Source organism: Nannospalax galili, unplaced genomic scaffold (assembly GCF_000622305.1).
Source record: "Nannospalax galili isolate Female #2095 unplaced genomic scaffold, S.galili_v1.0 scaffold44, whole genome shotgun sequence".
NCBI classification, from domain to species: Eukaryota; Metazoa; Chordata; class Mammalia; order Rodentia; family Spalacidae; genus Nannospalax; species Nannospalax galili.
Genome location: NW_008355789.1, coordinates 2,454,489 through 2,470,943, shown reverse-complemented (window position 1 = coordinate 2,470,943; position 16,455 = coordinate 2,454,489). Strand labels below are relative to the sequence as shown.

The following is a 16,455-nucleotide window of genomic DNA, read 5'->3' as shown; positions in this document are numbered from 1 at the left end:
AACATGCACACACAAATAGCAAAGCCAAAAGGAGTTTTATTTAAAGAGACAGTACAGGATACACTGCCAGGGAACACTGGGCCATTTGAGCTAGAGTATTCGCGTGAGCAGAGGGTTATTGTTTAGAGCCTTATGTTATGGGCACAGAAGGAGAAGTTGGTTTCTAGAAGCAGGGGTATGGGTGGTCTATCTGTTATGATTGACAAGCTTGAGTTATGAAAGCCTTTGTTCACTGTTCATGTCCTTTCCCATGATGCATTTGATTTTAACCATGTTCATGCCAGATTATGCATTGTGTAAGATGGCAAATAAGGGGTCTGGAGAGATGGCTCAGCAGTTAAGAGTACTTGCTGCTCTTGCAGAGGACCTGGGTTCAGTTCCCAGCACCCACATGGAAGCTAACACCCATCTGTAACTCCAGATCTAGTGGATCCAGAGCCCTCTTCTGTCTTCCATGGGCACTGCACGCACATGGTGCTCTTGCATGCATGCAGGCAAAACACAATAAAATAAAAATTATTTAATCAATTAATTAAAACGATAAATTTTCCATAAAAGTTCACTCAGAGGACATAGTTAACCTTGCTGTGCATGCACCAAAAACCATTTCAGGCACAACTGCCCCTCCCCACCTCCCATTCCTCGGTATGTTTGGCATCATGCCTGAATGGAAACAGGGCATTGCCATAAGGTTGTCAAGGAAGAGCAGCTCATCCATTGTTTCAAGTGGGTGTGCATGCAGCTTGATGCAGGTGAGGGTCCCAGGTTACCAAACACATTAGTAGGAAGGATATGGGGTAGTAGTAGCCACTCCTCAAGCCAAGAGGAGTTCCTAAACTTCCCCACACTTTTCTGCCTCTTATGGGGGCTGTTTCTGGTCTCCAAAAGCCTTGGCCATGCTCCTGCTGAGCCTAGCATTTGCCCTACAACGTGGAACTGCATTAAAGAGGGCAGGGACTGGCATGCAGGAGGAGGAGGGAGGGGCCATTTGGCTCCTGGTATAGGAGATCCTGAAACTAAGTTGAGTGGGATAAGTCAGTACATCAGAGAAAAGACCCAAAATTTCCATGTCTGTCTGGCTCACCATGTATCCCCCAGCATGTAGAACACAGACTGACGTGCAATAGGTACCCAATAAATGGTTGGGTCAATCTGGTAGTTTTTTATGACTCTCACAATGTCCTCTGTTCTGCACCATTTCCATATAATAAAATGTCTGAACGGGGTCAAGCCAACACACTTACAGTGGTTGATTAAGAACTTACTGTCCCCGGAGCAGCTGCCTACCCCAACTAGAACATTTCATCCTTAGCCTCATCAAATATGTAGACTTATTCAAAACAAAACAAAAGTGGGCCAGAGACCAGGACATTTTGGTCCTAGGAACAGCCAGAAGCTATCAGTGGCAGATGTGAACAAACGTTTTCAGAACATTTTCACAACTGATCCTCCTATGACTGTCCCCATTTTATAGATGTGAAGACAGTTGTGAGAAGCCATGGGCCACACAGCTGGGGACTGGCAGTACAACCATTTGTGTCTTTGTATGACTTATGTCTCCAAAGAAAATCTGAGTCTCCTGCAGCAGAAGTGGGAGGCAGGATGGTAGCACACTGTGGGGCCCTTGGTCCTTGAGGTGTGGCCTGCTGTCCCTTGAGCCACTGTCCTCCCTTTGAAGCCCACAGATGAGTTGTTTCCCCGACTCCACCCCATACTGGGGGGCCAGTCAGTCCCAACTTGAATGTGATGAGGTGGGTGTCTGGAGACCACTTGGGCCCTCACAGGTCTGCTACTGCCATCTAGTATGGACCTTACTGTCATCTTTTCCCATGGGCTTGTCATTGGACATGAAAGGTTAGGAAGACCAAAAAGACAGATGAGGGAAGAAACAGGCTGGTTTATAAATGGCCACCATGTACATGAAAATGTGCTCACCACTACTAATAATGGGGGAGATGTGAATCAAATCTACAATCAGGTATCAACTCACACCCTCAGTGGTGACTATTGTCCAAAAGACTAAAAATAGCAAGTGTCAACGAGGATGTGGGGAAAAGGCAACCCTTTGCACACTACTGATGGGAGAGAAATTAGTGAAGCCAATATGGATTGTTAACTTGACACTATGTAGAATCACCTGGGAAAGGAGTTCCAATGAGGGGCTGTCTAGATCAAGTTAGCCTTGGGCATGTGTGAAGGAGATTGTCCTGATTACGTTAATTGTGATAGGATGACCCAGTCCACTGTGGGTGGTACCACTCACTGGGCTTGGGTCCTGGATGATGTAAGAGTGGGGAAAGCAAGCTGGGCACTAGTGAGCATTCATGCAATCATTTTCTGTTCTCGACTGGGTGTGACGTGGCCAGCTGGCTCAAGCTCCTGCCACTGAAACTTCCCAGCTGGAATTGTGAACTAAATAAACCCTTCTCCTCAAAGTTGCTTTTGTCTGAATAGTTTATCACAACAGAAATGAAACTAAGACAAAGGTGCCTCCAAAAATGACAATTAGAACTTCCATAGGTTCCATAGTCTAAACTCCTGGGTACATACCCAAAGGAAATGAAATCATCACCTTATAAAGATATCTGCATTCCCAGGCTCACTACAGCACTATTCACAACAGCTACGACATGAAGCAACTTAATGTCCATCCACAGAGGACTAGATAGAGAATGTGGTATATGTATACAGTGGAATACTATGCAGCCTTCTGAAAGGAGAGCTTACTGTTGGAGACACTGGTGAAGACACTGGGTTAAGTGAAATAGGATAGATGTGGAAAATAAGTCAATGGGTACAAAGCTGTAGCTCTAAAGAGCGAACAGAGGGAGCTCTAATGTACAACACAAGGACTGTAGTTAACAATTTTGTACACTGTAAATTTGCTAAGAAAGCAATTTAGATGTTAACCTCACCACGGGGTATGGGGTGAAAAAAGGGGAAGGAAGAGAAAGGAGAAAGGACTTGAGATTATGAATATGTTAATTACACATGGGCATGTAAACTATGCAGTGATGGAGGTGGTAGATATAAATATATGAACACCGAACACCATGTTGGACACTCTAAATTTATGCAATAGAAAAGAGCAGAGGACAGAGATACCCAGCTTCCCACCTCCTCTCCTCCCCATCAGTCATTCTCTTAGGCAGGATCCCAGGTACCACCATCCTTGAGAGAGTCTCTCTGTGAACTCCTGGCGGGAGTGCCCCATTCACATCCTAGCTATTCAATACACATAGGTATCTGGGATGAACTATGCCAGGTCCAGAGCACTCAACGGTGAGAGCTGCAAACCTATCCCTACGAAGCCACAGCCTCTTGGAGGTTAGTGGGAAGTAGGCAGACACCAGCACCCTCAATCCAGCCTGGAAAGTGCTTTAAGGAGGCAAAATTAGCGACTGAGAACAACCTGGGAGGAAATGTTCTTGGGGAGTCAGGAAAAATGGGGAGCCTACACTGTGGCCCCAGTGTTGGGGGGAGCAGTGAGCCCAGAGACCTGGGCAAGATGCCACGTGGGGCCAGTTGCCCCTCTGCAACTGGAGCAGCCCTCTTTAGGAAAGGAGCCTCCAGACCCATCCATGTCCCTGTTGCTACTTAGCGTGCCCTTGAGTTATAAGTGACTTTCAGGCACTGGCTATGAGCAGTCATCCTCTGTGTCTAGCAGCCTATGGGTAGCCAAGCACCCTCCCTGAATTCCTTTCCTCATGGGCCCAGGATTTGGGGTTGGTGCCACACTAGGAGTAAACCAGGAGCTCTGGCACGCCTTCTTAGCCCACACTGATAAGTCCACCCTGATGACCGGTGTCATTATTGCAGAAGGACCCCACCAGAGACAAAATGTCTCAGCAGCACCTCCTAATTCTAACATACTGCAGCTGCCAGTCTCCCCCTGCTTGTATACTCTTACCAAGCCTGGTCCCTGGAGGTAGTCAATTCTATAAGCTAGGAAATGGTACCCAGTTGTTTGAGCAGATGCCAGTCTGGATATTGGTGTGGAGGTGTATTAACATTTAAATCAGTAGACTTTAGAATAAAGCAGATTGTACACTATCATGTGGTGGGCCTCATCCAACCAGTCAAAGGGGCAAAGGCTGAACTTTCTTGAGCAGAAGGAGTTTGGCTTCTAGATTATAAAACAGAAACTGCCTCAGTTTCCAGCCTACTAACTTGCCCTGAAAATAACAGACTTGTCAACCCCCACAACCACGTGTCGGTTCCCTAAAATAAATCTCTCCACATAAAGATTTCTCAGGAGACATTTAGATGAACATCCTGTGTCACCTAATTCACACACACACACACACACACACACACACACACACACACTCACACACACACACACAGCGCTTCTCTGGAGAACCTAATTAAAACTCCCTTTCCTCTACTTCACCCATAAACAGGAGTGCAGCCTGGGCTTCCATCTCCACACATGAGATGCTGTGGAAGTCTCAGCAGTACTTGGGCTCTCTTCAAAGACATCAAGGGTCCAAGGTACCAGCTCAAGCATCCTGTTCCTTGCAATCCTTCCAAGAATAGCTTGGCTCATGCCCAGTGTTGGGGAGGGGGTGCATCTACACAGATGACTAGACAACACTATTAGAAAATGGATTTAATTTAAAGAAAATGTTGATACAAGTGACAAACATTCACTCTCAAGATTACATATCAAAGCTAAACAGTCACCAAGACCTCGATCCTCATCACATGCAGTAACTCACTTGCTCATTCAACAAATATTTATTAAATGTGTGCATGGGCCAAGCATTCTTCCAGGCGCTGGGGATGCAATAGAAAAGGAAACAGTCTCATTCAAGCACGATAGACTGGCAACGAATGCACTGATGTCTAATATGTTCTGTATGGGGAAAGAGCTCTGAGGAGAAACTGAGCCCAGGGAGGTGATGAGGGGGCAAGTGAAGGGGGAGGGGTCTAGATGGCTTGGGTTGCCCAGAGGCCACCATTAAAGTGGCGTCTGAAAGGAGGCAGGAGGTAGGTCAGGAAGCCCTGAAGAGAGAAGAGCATCTCAAGGGGGAGTCCAGAAGGAAGAGACTCTGAAGGGGCACACTGGAAGAATGGCAAGGAGCCAGCGACCCCAGAACAAACTCAGAAGGGAGGACACAAAGGGAGAAGCAAGCCCCGCGTGCCTTAAGGCCACAGTAGAAACCTTGGGTTTCATTCCAAGGATCACAGTCAGTCAATGGCAGTTTTGTCAATGGAGAATGTCCTAACTCTGTAAGATTCCTAAGAGGGCTGGGGATGCCATGTAAAGGGGCCTGGGTTCGATCTCCAGCAACAACAGAAAGCCTCAGAAGGGGTGGCTTTTCTATCCAGCAGTTCCTGAGCTATGGTACACCCAGAGACGCCCATGGCCAAACTTTCTACCCCTGTTGCTTTGCCTCATACTCAGAAGTGGGACTGGCTTTTTAAATTTTTTAGTTGGTTGGGGCTGGCGAGATGGCTCAGCGGATAAGAACACTGACTATTCTTGCAGAAGACCTGGGTTTGAATCCCAGCACCTACATGACAGCTAACAACTGTCCGTAACTCCAGTTCCAGGGGATCTGACAGTCTCTTCTGTCCTCCCCAGGCATTGTATGACACAAATGCACTTACCTACATGCAGGCAATATGTGCATACACATAAAATAAAAATAATAAATAAAACACTAAAAAAATTTAATTGGTTTATTTTTATTTTATATGTATGAGTGTTTTGCTTGCATTTTGTAAGTGCACCTCATGCATGCCTGGTGCCCACAGAGGCCAGAAGAGGGTGTCAGATCCCCGGGAACTGGATTTGGAGTTACAGTCAGTTGTGAGCCGCCATGTGGGTGCTGGGAACCTATCACTCAAGGTAAAGTATCTAGGGATGGGAGAAGGACAGCAGAAGGAGAAAGGCCACCAAGAGCCATCTCAAGTTGATGTTTGCACTCTTTTTGTTATTGGTTTTGAGACAGTCTCACTCTGCCACCCAGGCTATCCTTTAATTTATTATATAGCCCGGGCTAGTCTCAAACTCGCAGTGATCCTCCAGCCTCAGCTTCTTATCAGCTTTCTATTCCTCCAGCAACGTCCTACAGCTCTTACCAGAAATACTATCCACCATCCCCTGTCCATTATGTATTCCACGTGTGCAAATAGAAATAGTTTGAGAATCTCCACATCCAGTGAACCGACAAATTGCTAATCAGAAGGGACTCTGCCTCCCCTGTGTATCATCTAAAAGCCAAAAGTGGTGGCCCCAGAACGCCACGGTCCGTCTGCGGACCAGTCTTCTAGGCACAGGGTTGGGCCCTGGAGCAAGTTCAGAGCCCTCAGCAAGAATCCTTCCTGGCATGGAAGCCGGAGAGGCACACCGTGTTCTCCAGCCCCTCAGAGGTGACGTAGCCCCTCCTTTTCCAGTGTCTTTTCCTGCCTGGAACATAGGGAGGACCAAGGGCATCCCCCCACCCCCACTGCATGAGCCAGTGACTCAGAGGCCACCTGCATCTATTTTCCTGTTCTGCTGTGGCACATCCTTGACTCTAACCCCCAGCCCACCAGCGAGAGGAGCCCTCTGCCTGGGCTCCATCCGAATGCTGAAGCATTCTTCTAGGATTTGTCACTTTCTGAGAGGACTTACATAAAGAGGAGCCGTTTCCAGGGCAGAACAAGGACTCATCAGTGGAATTCAGAACAATCCTCGGAAAAGCCAGTCCCCTAGAGAAGGGAAAATTCCCCTGCCCTAGCTGAGTCATTACTTGCGGGCAGCCATGGGCCTGCAGGTACCTTCAGTTTGGAGGAGTACCCGGGAACAGCCACCCCTGAGTCCTGGGCTCTGGGAGTTTGCGGGGCCTGGGCTCTAGCACAGAGCTGGGATGAGAGGAGATTGACAGTCCTTTCTCTTGCAGTGAGCATACCTCCTAGCCCGCAGCTCTTATGGCACCAGACTTTGTCTGACCTCCTGTCTGCTGGAGTTGCTTAGAATGTTCTCGAGGACCTCAAAGATAACACAGTCGAAGTTGCCTGGCTTCACATTCCAAAGTTGAAGGTTTGCTGCCTCCATCAGGGCTTCTCAGTAGCCGAGTTAGGCATGAAGTGCTCTTGCCCACCACGCTGGGCTTCTGGCTCTACAGTCAGCGGTGTCTTGGGTGACATCACATCAAACCAAGCCATCAACTACTTTCCCATTGACATTGGCTTAAGGCCGTGAAGTCCCAACTTCCTCACCATGTTCACAAAACTGTGCCCTAGCTTTTTGAATTAGCTGTGTCTCCTGTTTTCCTCCCTCAACTCAATTCATGCCACTAACTTTTTTCAGCCACGTCTCTCTGGAACATTTTCCTTTCCCCTTCAAAGCCTTTTTAAAAAAATGTTTTGTTTTGGTTTTGGTCTTTCAGAGACAAGGTCTCCCTAGGTCTCCAGCCCCAACAGGCCTGGAACTCAATTATGTAGACCAGGCTGGCCTTGAACTTACAGAGATCCACCTGCCTCTGCCTCCCAAGTGATGGGATTAAAGGCTTGTGCTACCATGCCTGGCTAAAACCTTTTCTGTTAGAAAAAAAAAAAAAGATAGTGTTTCATTATGTGACCTACGCTGGCCACATACTCACAAGGATGACTGAACTCCTGATCCTCCTGCCTCCACCTCCCAAGTGCTGGGATTTTAGGTACATATCACAACCTTCAGACTTGACACATACTTTATCTTTGTGCTGCCATGTGTGTGTTGCTGCTATAGGCACCTCAGAAAGCTTATGCGGATATCCCTTCAAAGTAGAGTGCCTCTTATTTCTTGTTATTCTCTCCTATTCCATTTATTTCCTATATAGCATTTAGCCATTTTATGGTTAATACTTTTATTTATTTATTATTTTTATTTTATGTGCGCGAGTGTTTTGCCTGCATGTATATAATTGCACCTGTGCGTGCAATGCCCACAGAAGTCAAAAGAGGGCGTTGGATCCCCTGGAACTGGAGTTACAGACACTTGTTAGCCACCATGTGGTCAATCTCCCTACTATTGTTTCTGGTGAGTGCAGACTGGAGATAGGCATGTCAGAGAGCCTTGAGAAACAAAGATGGGGCTCAGTGCAGAGAACAAAATTATTTCTCACACCATTTTGCTACTGTGCAGTTCAGATCCTGGCAGAGCACTTTCTGGAAGGATGGATGGATGAATGATGGATGGATGGATGGATGATGACTAGGTAAGGGAATTTCAACCTTTAGCAAAAGTAATGGAAACCACAGCTAAGAAATAGGGAATAGACAAAATAGACCCAGCACTTACAGGAACCTTCTAGACCCATTTCAGAAATGTGAGCAGTATCATTTCAGCCCCTGAATGAGAAGGCCAATCTATGAATGTACTCAGGAAATACCTTCCTTGAATCACGAGATGGAGAATTAAAACCAAATGACTGAAGAATGTTGCCTTCTTTTCGTCTTCTTTGCTGGGGGCAGAGTTGCTTGGACTCAGCTGAATCACGGGTTGATGAGTTGATGAAGGATGACCCATAAGTCTCTGGGACATGTTTACACGACAGAGCTTGGTTTTGCAATACAAGCATCCCTCACTGGTACAGCAGGGACAGAGTCCCTGAAAGAAGGCCTGCTGTCAACAGACTCCCAGTGACTCTCACAACCAACCAAAAGGAGACAAATGAAAAAGAGAGATGACTATTGGGCATAGCTCAATGAAGCAGGCATCACAGCCTAGGCCAGGTGTCATTAGAATGAGCTCACATGGAACCTTCTAGAATATTCAGTGAGAGGCAGAATATAGCAACTGCCTTAGCTGCACACAACTACAATCCCCTACCAGTCCTAGCTTACTCATGAGCTATAGAAAATGTAAAAGGAATTACTTAGTATGATGTTTGGGGAGCTCAAACCCAACACCACTCAGGAAGAACTGAAAAGGGCTCACAAAGTATAGAGTCCTCTCTTATGTCAAGAGGATTATATAACAAAGGAAGAAAGCAAGCAATTTAGGAGAGAGCAGGTGGTATTTGGGGCTCCCTCATGGACATCTTTGATGTGCTTTCTGGAGGAGGTGGGGAAGGATTCAGAGAGAAAGGAGATGTTAAACATGTTATATGTGAATTCTCAATAACCTTAGATTTATACAGTGATACAGCAAGAAGATTGGCTTTGCAAAAGAGTGTGATTTGTGACAAATGGAAGGCTGAGTTGGTAATAAAGGAGTTGTAGAGTGCTGGCCCAACTACTGAGGTATTAAAATCCAAATAACGATTACCAGATAGGCCCAGGAATGGTCCAGGAAATTCAGTCTGTGTGCATGGAATACCAGGGCCATGGAGAACCTATTAGTCCTAAAGATAGATGTAAAAGCTGCAATAGAAGGAATATTGGGAGAACATTCTAGAAGCACATATGGACAAAGATATGAAAAATGACCAGAAGATAACATTCTTGGTGAAGAAAACCAAGAGCTCAACTGGAGCCAGAAGCTAAAAGAACTGTATTAGATCAAGACTGTTCAGTGTGGGGCCTGGAGAGATGGCTCAGCAGTTAAGAACACTGACTGTTCTTGCAGAAGACCCAGGTTTGAATCCCAGCACCCACATGGCAGCTCACAACTGTCCGTAACTCCAGTCCCAGGGGATCCGACAGCCTCTTCTGACCTCTGCAGGCATTGCACGACACAGGTGCACTTACATACATGCATGGACACATGACTGACTGAAGCAGTGTGTGTCTTCCAAAACCCAATGTCCACTCTTGACAATGAAACCACAGTCATCACCCCTCATCCAGGTCAGATTGTCAAGCATAGAGACATTAGGCATGAACTAAATGAAGATATCCCAATTATCATTGGCCACATAGAGTTACCTAATCGTCTAGTTCAAAGTAAAGTGTCCTGAAAGGTTCTCTCTTCTTCATTGAAAACACTCCAGGAAATGGGCGAGATTGGTGAAATGCATAGTAGAATTGGTGGACTTTAATCTAAACCAAGACAGCACCATTGTAATGGAGAAGCATGTGGGGTAACAAACATCTTCCTAAAGATGGTGTTCACTGCTAGGCCAAGGAATACCACTTCCTGCTGGTATTTCATAAGCAGTAGTGAAGGATTATAACCATTATTTGCTGTCGCTTTTGTTATACTAGTCAACTATAGTATTTTAACACTTAAGTGAAAAATAAATGCAAATTTAAAAGCTGTGGCTTTGCCCTGTTATCTGTAATGGCTTCAGCCATATTAGTTACTCCTTTATTGTTGTGACAAGAATGCAGGACAGAAGCAACTTAATGGAAGAAAGATTAGCCTTGGTTCACAGTTTTGGAGGGTTTCAGTCCATCATGGTGGGGAAGGCAATGCAACATAGCTCAGTTCTCAGTGGTGTGGAAATATGTGGCAGAGACTGTTCACATCAATGTGAACTAGAAAGAGTGGCAGGAATCTGATGCTGGGTATAACCTTCAGAAGTTGTAATGGCTAATCTTCATTGTCAACTTGGCTGGATTTTTTAATTCCTTATTTATTTATTTATTTATTTATTTATTTATTTATTTATTATGTGTAGGTGCACACCTGCCACAGCACATCTGTGGAGGTCAGAGGACAACTTGTGGGAATCATTTCTCTGCTTCCATTCTGTGGGTCCTGGAATCAGAGCTCAGGTTGTCAGGTTGTGGTAGATAGCTTTGTCAACTTGACACGCCTGTTTAGAGGAACCCTCAGCTAAGGAATTTTCGCCATTGAATTGGCCTGTGTTATGTCTGTGGGGCATTTTATTGATTGTTGAGTGATATGGGAGGGCCCAGCCCACTGTGGGAGGTGCCACCCCTGAGCAGGTGGTCTTGTGTTGTATAAGGAAGCAGGGACCACAGACCAGGGGAGAAAGCTAGTAAGCAGCTATCCACCATGGTCTGTGCTCCAGGTTCCTGCCCTGAGTTCCTGCCTTGGCATCCCTTGATAATGGACTGTGCTATAAGCCAAATAAACTCTTTCCTCCCCAAGCTGGTTTTGGTCAGTGTTTTTATCACTGCAATAGAAGCTAACCAGAACATCAGGCTTGATGGCATGTGCCTTTATCCACTGAGCCATCTCTCTGGCCCCTTGACTGGATTTAGAATCACCATGGAAACACACCTCTAGGTATTAGGGCTTTTCCGGAAAAGTTTAACTGAGTAGGGAAGCCTGCACCATGCTGCAGGCTTCTAAATGTAGACAGTACCAGCCCATGGGCTGGGGTCCCAGATTAATAACAACTGAGCTGAGCACCAGCATTCCTCCCTCTCTGCTTCCTGACTGTGGATGCAATGTGACCAGCCACCTCACTCTTCTGCCACCATGTCTTCCCCTCCACAATAGACTATACCATCAAAGTGTGAGTCAAAATAAACCCTTCCTCCCTTACATTGTTTTTGGCAGGCATTTTGTCACAGCATCAAGAAAAGTAATCAGTACAGAAGCCCACTCCTGGTGAGCCATTTCTGCCAGCTAGGCCCCACCTCCTAAAGGTCCCACAGCCTTCCAAAACAGCACCAGCAGCTGGGGAATGAGCTTTCAGATCATGAGCCTGTGAGGGACATTTCAGAATTAAGTGGTAACATCAGCTTACAAGATGAAGTTTAAAAAAAACATAAACAAAGAATGAGCTCATGGAAGGAGTATGTAGGGCCAGAAGGAGGGAGGGGCAAAAGAAAATGGAGAGCGTCCCACTGAGCCTGAGCCATGAGTTCCAGCCCAGCTGCAAACTGCGGGGGCGGACTGCTTGGAGAGAAGTTCTGTTTGACATCAGTGTTAAAGAGTGTTGTGATTGAATCTGAACTGTCTCCCACAGGCTCATGTGTTTCAGCACTTGGGCCCCAGCTGGTAGTGCTGTTTGGGGAGGTTATAAGACCTTTAGTACATAGGTCCTAACTGGTGACCACTTGGGTCCTGTTTCCAGCTCAAACTCTCTCTTTCCTGATCTGCTAGGATGTGAGCAAGCCGTGCTGTAAGCTTCTACCACCGTGGCCAAGCTGCTCCAGCCACCAGGCCTCCCGTTCTCACACTCCCATGATCAGCTATATCCCCTAAACCAAAAGCCAAATTAAATATCTCCTTTAAGCTGTTTCTATCAGGTATTTGGTCATAGCAATATAAAAGTAACTAATGCAGACAGCCAGGCCAGTCAGCAGTGATGACAGAGGACAAGGGACAGGGCCCAGGAAAAGCTGCATCATGTTGCCCAAGGCTGCCTTCATCAAGTGGCTGAAGGGACAGGCAGCAGGCCCAGAGGTTGTGAGTATGGAGCCCCATGGAGACTGGGTTCAGGGAGGTACAGTCTAGGACATCAGGAAGGAGAAGGTAGGGTCTATTCTTTTGGATACACAGCTCAACAAAGCAGGAAGAGCCCAACCCAGTGCCCCTATAATAGGGCTTCCAGTAGAAAGACAATTAGAAGCCCAATGGGATGCAGATGAGGCTTCTGTCAGAATGGGTTCCGAACTGGAGGTAGGGACAGCAATGACTCAACCATGAGGTGATGGGGAGAGAAAAGCAGGGGCAGCAAGGCATACACACCACCAACAGCATCTGGGGCATGTTAGCCTCATACCCTACCCCAAGTCAGAGGAACAAAGGCAATATTATTGCCCAGGAGGGACACACCAAGTCTCTTTCTCCTTGGATCCTTTAGGAACAAGTACTCTTCTCTGCCTTGAGGACCTTCCTTCAAGCCCCAAGGAAAGAAAGATCTCTCCCTCAAACCATACTACATGACTCCGATTCCCTAATTTGAGCTAGAACTCAAGAGTGATGCCACCTCACTGCCTGTCCCAGCCGTGGCAACAGGTTGTCTTAGAAGCAGCCTTTATGTGAGGAAGAGGAAAGTAAGGCTCCATCTTCCCCCAACCCCGGCATCCTGTCCGCTATGAGAGGCCACCCTGCCAGGACCTATGACATATGCCTTCAGATGGCTTCCCCAAGGGTCACAACTAGCCACACTACTGGGTTTTGGCTCCCAACCTACTCCAAGTCCTGCCAGCAAAGTTCTCTTTAATCAATGCTGCTTGCTCTGCCGTTGTTCCCAAGGGGATGCTGCATAGGCACAATCTGTTTCACAATCATTGGCTTCACATCAAAACCAAAGGAACAGGGTGTAGTAGAGAGAGCACTGGGCTGAGAGGCAGAAGCCCTGGGCCATTCATCCTGACCCTAACAGACTGACCTCAGTTTCCCTTCTCTGTCTCCCCTACAAAGGTACAGTCAGGTGAAAGCAAAGCTGCCTGAAATTTGTGTTTGACTCTTGAGCACTCTCCATAAACGAGAACCACACATACACACACCCCAGCATAGCATCACAGGGTAGGCTCTCCTTAGCCACATTTACACATGTGATTCTGACCCCTGGCTATAGCTGATATTACCAAGAGTAGTCTGTCCTCACCAGGGGCAATTAATATCTTTTCCCCCAAGGAATTTAGGATGAAGGAAGAAAGAGAGCAAGAGAGAAGTAAAGTGACTGATGAGGGCTCAGAGGCTGGTGACTATCCTTTGTCCATGGGATACCCTTGTCCATCCCATCTGGAGAGTGGAAAACCTCATTGTACGGAATGGGGAAAGGAAACAAATGTGCAAGCCTGGTAGACAGGAGGGGCAGAGAGAGCCTGGGCACTTTTAGTTCTGGATTCCAGGTTTCCCTGAAACCTACAACCTTTGGGGTTAAAATCACACACAAAATGTGTGTGGGATGGAGGGTGTATGTATATCTGTATTCATGTGTGTGAAAGTGCACATGTCTAGGTGCGTATGCATATATTTATATGTGTTTGGGAGCCAAAAGACAACCTGGGGTGTTATTCCTCAGGTCCTATCCACCTTGCTTTTGAGACAGGGTCTCTCATTGGCCTGGAGCTCGCCAATTAGGCTAGATTGGTTGGCCAGTGAGCCTGAGAGCTCCCCTTTCTCCACCTCCCCAGTGCTGGGATTACAAGTGTTCACCAGCATACCTGGTTTTTCATGTGGGTGTGGGGATCAAATTCAGGTCTTCATGACTGCAAAGCAAGCACTTTACCAAGTAAGTCACCCCCCCTCCCCAACACGCTGAACTGGCTTTTTAAAATGGTTTTGAGGGTTCTAATCCCTCTCAACCTGACAATTTCAAGGTAGCAAGGATTGACCTGATGCCAGAGTCTTGTGGGTCAGTCAGCCTGTATCCTGCTGGTCCATCTGGCTTTCCACCTCTGTTCCACACGTCTCAGGTCAGGTTGTGGTCCATATCTCTATCTCACCCTATCCTGCACCCCAGCCCAGTCCTTTGGCTACCTTAAATGTCCCGTCAACTCAAATCAGATCGAGACAGAGAAAATCCAAAGCATCATTCCTCTGTAAGGCGCGTTCCGCAGAGCCAGCCAGCAGCTCCTCCCTCCCTGGGCAAGGTTGTCCACAATGGATCCATGACCTGCCCAAGCCCTTCCGCCTCTGCAATCTGTGACCCTGAATGAGCCCAGGACTCAACCCCTGATGCAGCCAGCCCACAACTTCCCAAGTTTTATTTTTATTAACCCAACTGGAAAATTGGACTTCACTTAGGACTGTGCTGAAAAACAGATGCTGGAGCTGGGCTCCAGTTTCCTAGATAAACACATTGCAATAATATGCATCTACCCGTGAAATGCTCTCTGCGGCGGCACGTGGCAGCTCTCCAGAAGGAAGAAAAACAGTGTCAAAGCTACATTTGAGGCTTCTCACTCCTCTTCCTGGCCAGAGGCTGGTGAAAATAGCCAAGTTTTTTTAATGGCTCCACTGCAGGCTAACTCCCTCTCTGCTGACTCCCCTGTCCTCTCCTGCCTCTGGGCAGAAATTTAACAAGTTCTAGAAAGAATGGCAGGCTTTTCCATATTCTCTTTTCCAGATCAAAGGCCTTCCTCTGAGCTCCCACCATGTCCTCTGTGTACTCCATGCCTGCACAAGGAGGTGCTACATGCTGCAGTTTGTGGAATGTGTCTGCTTCCTCCAGAGAAGCAGGAAAGTTCCCTGAGGTGAGGAACAGAGCCTGGCACATGTCATGCAGTGCCCAGCAAGAGCTTGGGCACAGAGAGACTGGATCAAGCTGCTAATTTTGTTAAAGGAGTGAAAAGAGTGAATCACATTAGCCTAAGTGGGTGAGGGAGACACGAGCCTCAGGAATGTGCCCAGATATCCTCCAGCCTAAGCTGGATATGGGAGATGATGGATGACCACACATCCCACCCCTAAGGCACCACTACCACCAACTCTAAGAGGAACTAAGAAAGCAAATTAGAATCACTTCCTGCCCTCATGCCAGTCCTCCACCCCTGTGCTTCTCTCTCTCTAGTTCGCATGAAGTGGCAGAGATGTTAGCATAAAATCTCCATCAGTGAAAGGCCATCAGTATTAGAAAAAGAAAGAGGGGCTGTAGCTTGGTGATAGAGAGCTCTGTCCTGGCATGTACAAAGCCCCAGGTTCTATCTCTAGCAAAGAAGGAGAAAGTGAAGAGGAGGTAGGTAGGAAACCATCATCATTCATCAGGTGTAGCTCCTGACCTTGGACCAGAGCCAGAGAGAGAGAGAGAGAGAGAGAGAGAGAGAGAGAGAGAGAGAAGAGAGAGATCCATACAACCCATTCTCCTCTCTCTCTCTCTCTCTCTCTCTCTCTTTCTCTGAATCTGACTCTTCTGAAGGCCATTAAGACCTGAAGACATCAGGACATGACAGCATAAGTCTAAAACAGAGTTAGGACCCAGGGGAGGCCAAGAAGCACAAGGAGGATGCATGGGCTCATGAGGGAGGTGATAAGTGTGGTGACAAGTGCAAATGGAACTCCTGGTCACCTATCCAAGGCTGCTTTCCTGAGGACTGATGAATGATGTGCTGAGAAAATTAAATAAGCGATCAGCTACACCCTCCGGGCCACGGAGGAGTGGATAAATCTGACAGAAAAGCATGTGCGGTGGTGTTCTGAAGCAGCAGAAGGGTTACTGACATGCTCTGGGCACATCTGAGGATGTATAAGCACCTGCAGGAGCCAAAGGTAGGGGCGAGCATTTTGGGGGTGCCATGCTTTCCTTCAGGAACATGTGCTTCCTGGCTTGGGTTCAAGTCTTGTCTTTGTCTCCTCTGTGTCCTTGGCTGCTCTGAACCTCAGCTGCCCAAGGTGGGTAGAGAAAATTCTGTGTCCGAATTGTGTCCAGAGAGAGGCTCATGTTGGGAGGGTGAGCACAAGGATTCAAAGAGCTGCTGGGGGAACTACAACCCCAACTGTGCTGTTGTCAAAGACGTTTTCCTCTGATCCACTCAGCTGACAACGTGGGTCTGTGTTCTGAGGACAGGTGCATCCAAGGGAGGCATGCAGCCACTGCTCCTCTGCTACAGGCCTCCCTGCCGAAGGATATGTCACTAGATACAAAGACAGAGCTCAGATCTCCTTCAGTGACAACAGGAAGACAGAGCAGGCTCTTCAGTAACCTCAGAGGCTGACACAAAAGCAAA

General features: G+C 47.2%; 2 pseudogenes; both read left to right on the top strand.

Moving 5' to 3' along the window:
* The first annotated feature begins 8,934 nt into the window (after positions 1–8,934).
* On the top strand, positions 8,935–9,462 carry LOC103750452 (annotated as a pseudogene).
* A 2,722-nt stretch (positions 9,463–12,184) lies between these two features.
* The window catches only part of LOC103750451, a 44,858-nt pseudogene continuing 40,587 nt past the window's right edge, over positions 12,185–16,455 (top strand).